Raw genomic sequence first — 11096 nt, 5'->3', positions numbered from 1 at the left:
GCCTGTAATCCCAGCAGATGTGGGAGGAGGATCTCCATAGGTCTGACGTCATCTTAGGCTACACATGGAGTTCCAGCCCAAACCAAAATGGCTGAAGAAGGAGACCTTGCCTCAAAATAATAAACAAACATTGTAGCTATAATCAATTAGGAACACAAACACCAGGCTAGTGTGCTGGTTGGTTTTATGTCAACTTGACCAAATTAGGGTCATCTGAGAGCGGAGGGAACCTCAATTTGAAAAAAATGCATCCATAAGATTGGGCTGCAGGCAAGCCTGTAGGGCATTTTCTTAATTAGTGATTGATGCAGGAGGGCCCAGCCCATTGTGGATGGGGTCACTCCTGGGCTGATGTTTCTGGGTTCTATAAGAAAGCAGGCTGAGCAAGCCACGAGGAGCAAGCCAGTAAACATCACTCCTCCATGGCCTCTATCTACATCAGCTCCTACCTCCAGTTTCCTTCCCTTCTTGAATTTCTGTTCTGACTTCTTCCAATGATGAACAGTAATGTGGAAGTGCAAGCCAAATAAACCCTTTCCTCCCCAGTTTGCTTTTGGCCATGGCATTTTAATCGCAGCAACAGTTACTCTAAGACTGGAAAGGTTATCATCTTTAACACTTCTAGTTTAGAGGGCCTCATCTTGGCCTGGAGAGATGGCTCAGCGGTTAAGAGCACTGACTGCTCTTCCAGAGGTTCTGAGTTCAATTCCCAGCAACCACATGGTGGCTCACAACCATCTGTAATGGGATCTGATGCCCTCTTCTGGTGAGGACAGCGACAGTGTACTCACATATATAAAATAAATAAATCTTTAAAAAAATTTTTTTTAAAAAAGACCTTAACATAACAGGTCCTTGAATGAAATCATCAGAAAATGTAAACAACTGACTTACTAAATGCTAAAATCTTGTCCCCTAAGCTAGTAGCTCTTTGAAAATATCACTAAAACGGAGACTTACTTTTGAGAAACACTTGTTTCTTTAGATACAAAGAATTTGCTCAAGTTTTACATTGTTGCACTAAATTTTGACCTTAGGGAACCCTTTAGATAAAGTTACACAGATTTTGAGCACAGAGGATACCATTTAGCAAATAGTGCATTTGCCTAGAAGGTGCAAAACCTTCTTTTGACTCCCCCTTATCACATAAATCAGACATGGTGGCACATCCCATTATCTCAGCATTTTCTAGCTAGGGGCAGGAGATTTCTGGAAATAAAGTAAGTTTGTGGCCAGCCTGGGCTATAGAAGTCCTATCTCCCAAAACAAAACAAACAAAACACAATTTAAGAATAACATATTTTGGGGCTGGGGATTTAGCTCAGTGGTAGAGCACTTACCTAGGTAAGCGCAAGGCCCTGGGTTCGGTCCCCAGCTCCGAAAAAAAGAACCAAAAAAAAAAAAAAAAAAGAATAACATATTTTAAGTCAAGTGATGACGGTGCCTGCCTATAATCTATCCCAGCATTCGGGAGGCAGAGGCAGGTGAATCTCTATGAGTTCGAAGCCAGTCTGGTCTACAGGGCAAGTTCCAGGATACCCAAGGCTACACAGAGAAATCTGTCTCAGAAAAAAAAAAAAAGCAAAACAATAAAAGCATATTTTAACAATGTGGTCATCCTGTAAATGCTAGGTATTAGCTTGTGTGTGTGCTTGCTACCATACCGTGGCACACAGGTAGAGGTCAGAGGACAACTTGAAGGAGTTAATTTTCTTCCTTCCCCGGGGATTAAACTCAAGTCATTAGTGAGAGTCTTTACCACTAAGCCTTCCTTCCTAGCACTGATATTTTTTTTTTCTTTTTTCTTTTTTTGGAGCTGGGGACCGAACCCAGGGCCTTGCGCTTGCTAGGCAAGTGCTCTACCATTGAGCTAAATCCCCAACCCCAAGCACTGATATATTTTATTGTCTACTGGCCATTGTGAGTTCCACTAGTTAACTGGTAGACCATCTTGTAATCCTTCAGGTTTTAGCTTCTTCTGGGATGCAACTCAGTTATCTATTAATGGCTTGATCTTTTGGAGTCTTGCTTTTAATAGTAAGTGTGATCAAGGCACTTTATACTTTCGGGCTAATTTTCCTCCAGTACTGTGGCAATTCCCTCCTTTACTCTATCAAAAGCCTTGGGAATCACAAAGCTTCTTAGGGATGCTGGATGGAACAGATGGCATCCCTGGGCCTGAGTGAGCCCTGAACACTGCTATCTCTAGCCCTTTGCGGTATTTCTCCCCTTATGCTCAGATAGCTTCTTTGTATGCACATGCTATTGAGTGTAGAACTGTTCGTGCAGCAGTCTCCCTGAGCCCTCTCTTCCATACACTCCTGCCTCCTGACTCTCCCCAGGTTCAGTTCCTTCTCCCTAGAGTCTGTAGGTCTCTCCCTGGGTTTCCTTACCCTGTTTTATGACCTAATAACTGTCTAGCAGTCTATAAAAATCATGGTCTTGTTTTCAATCCTTTGAAGGCTGCTTGATTTGAATTGTTTGCCCCCATCTTCATTTTCAGATGGTCAAGTCAATCTAAGTCCCTTTAACTTCAAAGGGGACAAGGCTTTAACGTGTTTTAGATGTCTAGGCCATGTCCTACATAGACAATCGGATCCAAATCTTTGAAGGCATCAACATTAGCCCCTTAGGTTATTCCAACATGCATCCAAACTTAAGAGCCAATAGTTTTATTACTTTTCCCATTTATAAATCATTTACTTGGAGCCTGGAAAGATGACTCAGTTGGTAGTAGGGTGCTTACCTTATGAATGGGAGGAGCTGAATTAAGATCTCTACAACCCATGTTAAAGGGGGAGAGCCAGGCACAGTAGCACACCTTGTAAACCAGGGAGGGTGAGATGGGAGATGGAGACAGGCAGATCCCTGGACCCACGGCAGGCCAGCTAGCCTGGGCTATGTGGTTCATTTCCAGGCCAATAAGAGACTGCATCTCTAACAAAAAGATAAAGATGCCTTAGGATTGATACCCAAGGTGTCTGCCCATCACACTCATGCTGTGCAATGCGTGCGCGCGCACGCACACACGCACACATACACACACACACACACACACACACACACACACACACACACACACAAAATTACTTATTTCTTTATTTTCACCTGTAATTTCAGTACTTGGAAGTCTGAGCCAGGAAGATTGTGGATCATGAGTTTAAGGTTAGCCTGGGTTATTTATTTAATGAGATCATCAACAACGACGACGACGACGACGACAACAACAACAACGACAACGAAACCCCTCTTCTCTTCTTAACCTAGCTTAACTGCAGAAGCAAAGTGCTGGAATGTATTTGCAAGTTCTGTTGAAACCTTGAATAAAGACATTGATGTCCCCTGATGAAAACTCTGCAGCCGGCCTCAATACCCCGTGAGGGGTGAGAGTTGAGACGCTGCTGGGGCGGGGCTGTACCTGACAGTCGGAGGGGGCTTCCGCTGTATCCTACTCTGCCAAGTGTCCTTCCATACCTGCCTCTGGTTTCATGCCCCAGCAGCCCGGAGGCAGAATTCACTCTCCCTGTTTGACAGATGAAGAAATGGTGTTCAGAAGGTTGAGAAACTTTTCAAAGGTCAAGTCCGTAGCACGGTTAAAATTTAAACCTGATTCCCAGAGATATAAAGAGCAAAACAATCCTTTGTGGGGCAGTTTCGAGGGGTCAGGGAACATCCCCGGAAAGTGCTGAGATAGAGGAAAGTTTTTGAAGGCAGGTTTCCTAGTAGATGAGCCAAGAAGGAGGAGTTCCGGGGTGGGGTGGGGTGGGGAATGACAGCTCATCCAACCTTTCCACTCAGCCTTAGGGAGGGGAGCGGGAGGTTCCCAGCAGGTACCGCTTCTCTTTGGCCTTCCTCTAGGCTCTTCTCTCAGTGAATGAAGACCAGAGTACTGGTGAGATGGCTCATTGAGGAGAAAGCGGTTGCTCTGCAAGTCTGATAACCTAAGTTGGATCCCTGGAACTTAAGGTGGAAGGAGAAAAGTGTTCTGCAACCTACACGACCATGCCATAGCACGGTGTACCCACACTTACGAGCACACAAGGTTAATAATAAATAAACAAGCCGGGTGTGGTGGGGCACGCCTTAAATCCCAGCACTCAGGAGGCAGAGACAGGTGGATTTCAAACCCTGTCTTGAAAAACCAAAAAATAATAAACAAACAAAAATTCAAATAACTAAAGACCACGCAATATCACAGCAATATTGCCCCCGTCTGTGGGGGGTTTGCTATGTGCCAACCCCTTCCCGTCTGCCGTCTTATTGGATCTGCATTCTAATTGTATGAAGTCTTTTTAAGACAGAGGAGAGGCTGATGAGATGGCAGGGGCAAAGGCTGCCAAGCCTGCTGACCCGAGTGAGCTCAACATCCAGAACCTGCCCGTGGGAGGGGTAAACTGGCTCTTGAAAGTTGCCCTCTGGGCTGGAGAGGTGGCTCAGTGGTTAAGAGCACTGACTGCTCCTCCAGAGGTCCTGAGTTCAATTCCCAGCAACCACATGGTGGCTCACAACCATCTGTAATGGGATCCCATGCACTTCCGGTGTGTCTGAAGACAGCTACAGTGTACTTGTATATAATGAATAAATAAATCTTTAAAAAAAAGAAGAGAAAAAGAAAGTTGCCCTCTGGCTTTCCCCACCTACCCCATGTGTGCATCATGGCGTGTAGACACCCACACTCACATGCATACTTTATACACATACATATAATAAATGAATAAAATTTAAATTTAAAAAAGATAAAGAAAAGAAGGAAAAGTGTTTGCCTTCATGATTTCTGCATAAGAAATTTCTCCAAAACTTGACAGTTTAAAACCATAAGACTGGGTTATCTTACCTGTTTTCTGGGATCCTGGAATTCTCAGGAGGCTCGGGTGAAGAGGTGAACTAGAACTGCATGTGTTTAAAACCTTGAGTGAGGGTCCAGGTCTAAGAGGGCTCACGCACATGGCTGGCAAGTCAGTTGGCTGTTGGAGGGGTCTCCGAACTTGTTCACGATCTGAATGTCTCTTCTAAAACTCGCATTAATGTTTACGTGCTATTCTGAGAGTGTTGGGTGGCATGGTTGTCAAGAGGTTAATTATATCAGAAAAGCTAAAGCCAACATTGTGAGAGTGGGTTGATCATGAGAACGAAGAGCAAGACCAGGCCCCCCCGTCCCCGACCCACTCTTGCTCATTTTCCTCCATGCACCTTGGCCACTATTCCTCTTGCTGGGTCATATGCATCAAGAAGACCCTCGGCAGAGGTGATCTCAGTCCCAGACTTGGAGGACTTTGAGCCAATTAAACTTCTTTATAAGTATTATAGCAGCAGAAAATGGACTCAGCCACTAGCTGTGTGGATCTTTCCACTGGGCTACCTGACCCAGGAGCTGACTCTCCCCATAGCCAGTTACTCAAGCGAGGTAGAACTTCTAGTGGCTTTTCCGATCTGAGGTTGGGCTCTCACTTCTGCAATCCTCTGTGGTTACAGAGACAAGTTACATTCCTGGGAAGGAAGCTGCCTACAACCGGGAATAGATACCTTGAGGTAGAGACCATTCAGAAAACTGTCTACATAGGGGCATACATACCCTGAGGTAAAGATCACTGAGGGCCATCCTGGAACTACTCCCACAGCAACAAACTCATTTATCCAAGGTCACTCACCTAGGAAGTGTTAGCCGTTAGCTTTTGTGAGTTTGTGTACGTGTATGTGTGATATGGGAATTCACACACGTCTGGGGATGTGCCAGCTTATACGGGTGTGTGTTGAAGCCAAGGGTCAACAATGGGTGTCTTCCTTAATTGCTTCTACACCTGACTTTTTTTTTTTTTTTTTTTTTTTTTTTTTTTTGAGCTGAGGACCGAACTCAGGGCCTCGAGCTCTGACTTTTTGAGACAAGGTCTCTCACTGAAACTGGATGGTTTGACTAGATTGGCTAGAAAGCCCCCACCCACCTGTATGTATTCACTCCTACACTGGAACTACACTGCCACGCCTGGATTTTATGGGTTCTGGAGATTTGAACTCTGAAACTTGTGCTTGTATAATAAGCCCTTTACCCACGGGGCTAGTTTTCCAGCCTCTAGAGTCAGGCAGGCTTTGAACTCTAGCAATTACATTACAGACTTGACAATCAGACAGGCAAGTGCCTGCCGATTGCTCCTGTGTGTCCCAGAGATATGCGCTTGAGATCCTGCTCTAGATTCCATCAGTCAGGTGACCAGACACCGTGTGATGTGTCAGATGGACACTTACCAAAGATGTGGAATTGAGCGTGCTCATAAACGGCAATGCAAACATCACTTCTCGGCGTGGGCTTACGGTGTCAAAGGGAGCCTGGATTTTAGCTTCAGCTTCGAGGTTGACTTACTGTGGGACCTCAAACTACTTTCAGCCCTGTAGGGATCCTTTGTTTTCTCATCCACGCCAGAGTAGTTCAATTCCACGGACTCTGAGGTCCCCTAGCAGGGAGATTGGGGGATTTCACATATAAAGCTGTTCTCGGGGAATGCTCAGGGATTCCCTTCCCACATTCCCTGACTCTCCCCCACCCCCCCGTCCACCCTTGCCAAAGTGCTTTAGGAACTATCTCTGATTGGTGGATACTTAAGCTGTCCTCCAGTGAAGTGGACCCTTCAGGTATGAGGGGCGCCCTTCTGAACACCCCAGATCAGTCCAGGCTGTTCAGCCCTGCTTTACCCGCAGCTGGCTGGTACCATTGTTTGCCCATAAAGCCGGGCTACTTTCCAATTGCTGATGCCCTCTGGCCAGGGGTGAGGCTCAAAGGACTTAGTTGTATGGCTTCCTCCCTCCCCTGGGGCAAGCCTGGGTCACCCAACAGGCTGACTCAGCCCCTGCAAAGGAACAAAGAAGATAGGGATGGTTAATGGAAAGAATTTGACATTTACTACCGCCCCAAAAAACTTCCAAATAATTACCAGGAGGAACACCCCCCCCCCACTTATTCTGCAGTCCAGTGACATTTTACAAATGTTGGGGTGTGGGCGCTGTTCTCAATCCCAGTACTTAGGGACCCAGTCATTTTAAACAATTTGGTAGATTTGGGGTGTGTGTATGTTGTGCCTGTCGGTGCACTCATGCATATGTGTGAAGGCCAGAGGTCAAAGTTCAACCTTGTCCTCTATCGTTCTCCAGCTTGGTTTTTGGGAGGAAGTTGCTCACTGAATCTGGAGTGGGGTTGGCTGGCAGCTGAATCCTGGGGATGCGCCCATTTCTATGCTCCTGTGCTGGTGTTATTGATGATCATACCATGTTTTGAGTCCCCAGACCGTGTCCTCATTCTCCTACAGCAAGCACTTTACCTACTTAACCATCTCCCCGACCCCAATAATCCTTTACTTTTCAAAGATTCTCCTCAGTAGTAAACCCTGTAGGAATTATGAAGAGGAGGCTCCACCCCCTTCTAAGAGCATGAAAAGACAAAGACAGAGCAAAAAGAAAAGCAATCCGGTCTCTGCGCAGCAAGTGACGCAGAGCCCTCCTGTGCGTGTAACTCAGTCAGTCCTGTTTTATTTTTTGAGAGAGGCTCATGAAGCCCAGGTGGATCTTGAGAACTCATTCTGTAGCCCAAGACCATTTTGAACTCCTTTTCCTCCTGCTTCCAGCTCTCTGGTGGTGGGATTAGAGGTATGAGCCACCACACGCACCACTGAATTAGTCTGTGTTCGTGTTTGTCGAGACGAAGATTCCCTGTGCAGCCCCAGCTGTCCTGAAACTTGCTCTGTAATCCCTGCTGGCCTCAGTTCAGAGATGTGCCTCCTGAGGGCTGAGATGCTAGGTGTTCCCACCACCGGCCACCCTAAAGCCATACCTTTAATTGCCATCCAGTATTTCTTAGTATGTGGGTTGTGAAAATACACCCCCATGCTAACGAGGCCCTTTCCTGTGTGCGTCACACACAGGTCTCATTTCAACCCTATCGACTGGTCACTGTCATTTTACTCATCTTAAAGATGATGAGGGGGCTGGAGAGATGGCTCAGAGGTTAAGAGCACTGGCTGCTCTTCCAGAAGTCCTGAGTTCAATTCCCAGCACCCACATGGTGGCTCACAACCGTCTGTAATAGGATCCGATGCCCTCTTCTGGTGTGTCTGAAGACAGCCACACTGTACTTATATCCACTAAATAAATAAATCTTTTTAAAAAAGATGCTGAGGGCCGCAGCTGTGCTCAGTGGCAGAGCACTTGCCTAGCATGTTCAGTCTTTGCTACAGAGGGAGGGGAAGAGACATGGGGTGGGGAGGTGTGAGGGAGGGAGAGAAACAGGGGCCGGGGATGGGGAGATAGGAGTAGGGAAGAGGAGGGAGAGGCCTGGCCTGAAGAAGTTTACAGCAGGGCTGGAGAGATGGCTCAGTGGTTAAGAGCACCGACTGCTCTTCCAGAGGTCCTGAGTTCAAATCCCAGCAACCACATGGTGGCTCACAACCATCTGTAATAGGATCTGATGTCCCCTTCTGGTGTTTCTGAAGACAGCTACAGTGTACTCATATACGAAATAAATAAATAAATCTTAAAAAAAAAAAAAGAAGTTTACAGCAGTGCATTGCATAACAATCTTTTGGCCGTGGAGGGAAATGACAACGGTCCCTTAAGATTATAAAGGAAAACAATGCTGTGGTAATCCCAGGGCTTGGAAGACTGAGGCAGAGAGGTTTCTATTTGGCTACTTTTCTGTCAGTTTGACACAAGCTAAGGTCATCTGGGAAGAGGAGCCTCAATCGAGAAAACGCCCTTATCGGACTAGCTGGTGAGGCATTTTCTTGGTTAATGACTGACACGGGAGGGCCCAGTCCATTGTGGGCCTTGTCACCCCTAGGCAGGTGGTCCTGGGTGGAATACAAAGGCAGGCTAAGCGGAGCATGGAGAGCAAGCCAGGAAGCAGTACTCCTCTGTTTTCTCTTCAGTTTCTGCCCCTAGGTTCCTGCCTTGATTTCCTGCCCTGACTACCTCAGTGATGGACTGTAAGCTGTTTGACGAAATAAATTCTTTCCTCCCTAAGTTGCTTTTTGGTCATGGTATTTATTATAGCAATAGAAGGCAATAAAATACATAGCCGGGCCCTATCTTGATATACATACACATACACACAAACATACACATATACATACTCATACATATACATATATACATTACATTTACATATACATATACACATACACACATACATTACATATGCATATATAGTTGGGGCTGGAGAGGTGGCTTGGTAGTCGATAGCATTTGTTCTTGCAGAGGACCCAGGATCTCATACCCTCTTCTGACTTCCATGGGCACTAGATACATGGTGCACAGACAAACATGTGGGCAAAACCTCATATATAGAAAACTAATAAATCTAAAATATTTTAAAATTATGGCGAAGCTGAAAATTCTGTTTCCCAGGGATGCTGTAGCTCCCTATTACGGTTGTGGGCGTGGTTCTGTTCTTGTTGTTATTCCCGGTGGAGACCCACTGGAATGCCATCATACACGTTACAACAGTACGGTTGTGTACCATACGTGATAATGACAATACACTGTGAATCTTAAAAAATCTTATCCACTTTTCGGCTTTCGGTGCAGAGGAGGCAATGGTACAACTTTCTTCGGTCGTCCCGAATCCGGGTTCATCCGACACCAGCCACCTCCACCATGCCGCCCAAGTTTGACCCCAACAAGATCAAAGTCGTGTACTTGAGGTGCACCGGAGGCGAGGTCGGCGCCACATCCGTCTTGGCCCCTAAGATCGCTCCTCTGGGTCTGTCTCCCAAAAAAGTTGGTGATGACATCGCCAAGGCTACCGGTGACTGGAAAGGCCTCAGGATGACAGTGAAACTGACCATCCAGAACAGACAGGCCCAGACTGAGGTGGTGCCCTCTGCCTCTGCCCTGATCATCAAAGCCCTCAAGGAGCCAGCAAGAGACAGGAAGAAGCAGAAAAACATTAAACACAGTGGAAACATCAACTTTTGATGAGATTGTCAACATTGTCCGGCAGATGAGACACCGGTCTTTGGCCAGAGAACTTTCTGGAACTATCAAGGAGATCCTGGGTACTGCACAGTCTGTGGGCTGGAATGTGGACGGCCACCACCCTCATGACATCAACAGCGGTGCGGTGGAGTGCCCAGCTAGTTAAGAAGCAACAAGAAAATATTTAAATAAAAGACTATCTGATAAAAAATAAATCTTATCCAAAAAAGAAAGAAGGTTCACTGTAGAACAGGTGCTGTGGCTGGCTTTGTGGACCAGACCTGTTAATTCCAGTACTTGGAAGATTAGGGTTTCCTCAGCTAGCTACATGGTATCTTCAAGGCCAACCTGGGCTACAGGAGACCCTGCCTCATACAACGAGGAACACCACAGTGCTGCCCTGACTGCAGCCTAATCCACCTTGTGTTTATCAAGTCTCAACTCCAGGAAAAGGCCCTGTGGAGTGGCTGCCTTATGTATGCCATGCATGACTGCATAATGACGTCAATGTTTGCACAATGACGAAACTGCCTAGTGGTGTCCTTCTCAGGATGGAACCCTGCGGGATAAGTGAAGGATGATGCACCTCACTGGTGAGTGGAGCAGTGTTTGAACTGAGTTCACGGTTAAACCAAGTGACTTCTGAAAAAGCAATTGGTTCATTTCATCTTCCCTGGTATGTGTTTAGGCTCCCGCCAACCTTCCTTTTTTTTTTTTTTTTTTTTTTTTTTATTAACTTGAGTATTTCTTATTTACATTTCGAGTGTTATTCCCTTTCCCAGTTTCCGGGCAAACATCCCCCTAATCCCTCCCCATCCCCTCCGTTATGGGTGCTCCCCTCCCCATCCTCCCCCCATTGCCACCCTCCCCCCACCAGTCTAGTTCACTCGGGGTTCAGTCTTAGCAGGACCCAGGGCTTCCCCTTCCACTGGTGCTCTTACTAGGATATTCACTGCTACCTATGAGGTCAAAGTCCAGGGTCAGTCCATGTATAGTCTTTGGGTAGTGGCTTAGTCCCTGGAAGCTCTGGTTGCTTGGCATTGTTGTACATATGGGGTCTCGAGCCCCTTCAAGCTTTCCAGTTCTTTCTCTGATTCCTTCAACGGGGGTCCTATTCTCAGTTCAGTCAACCTTCCTTT

The 11096-nt window shown here is 46.4% G+C and overlaps 1 pseudogene; it reads left to right on the top strand.

The window, feature by feature from the left end:
- The first annotated feature begins 9582 nt into the window (after positions 1-9582).
- Positions 9583-10126, top strand: Rpl12-ps7 (ribosomal protein L12, pseudogene 7; annotated as a pseudogene).
- The last annotated feature ends 970 nt before the right edge of the window (positions 10127-11096 follow it).

This window comes from Rattus norvegicus, chromosome 3 (assembly GCF_021556685.1).
Source record: "Rattus norvegicus strain SHRSP/BbbUtx chromosome 3, alternate assembly SHRSP_T2T, whole genome shotgun sequence".
Classification (NCBI taxonomy): Eukaryota; Metazoa; Chordata; class Mammalia; order Rodentia; family Muridae; genus Rattus; species Rattus norvegicus.
This window is presented reverse-complemented; position numbering and strand designations above follow the sequence as displayed.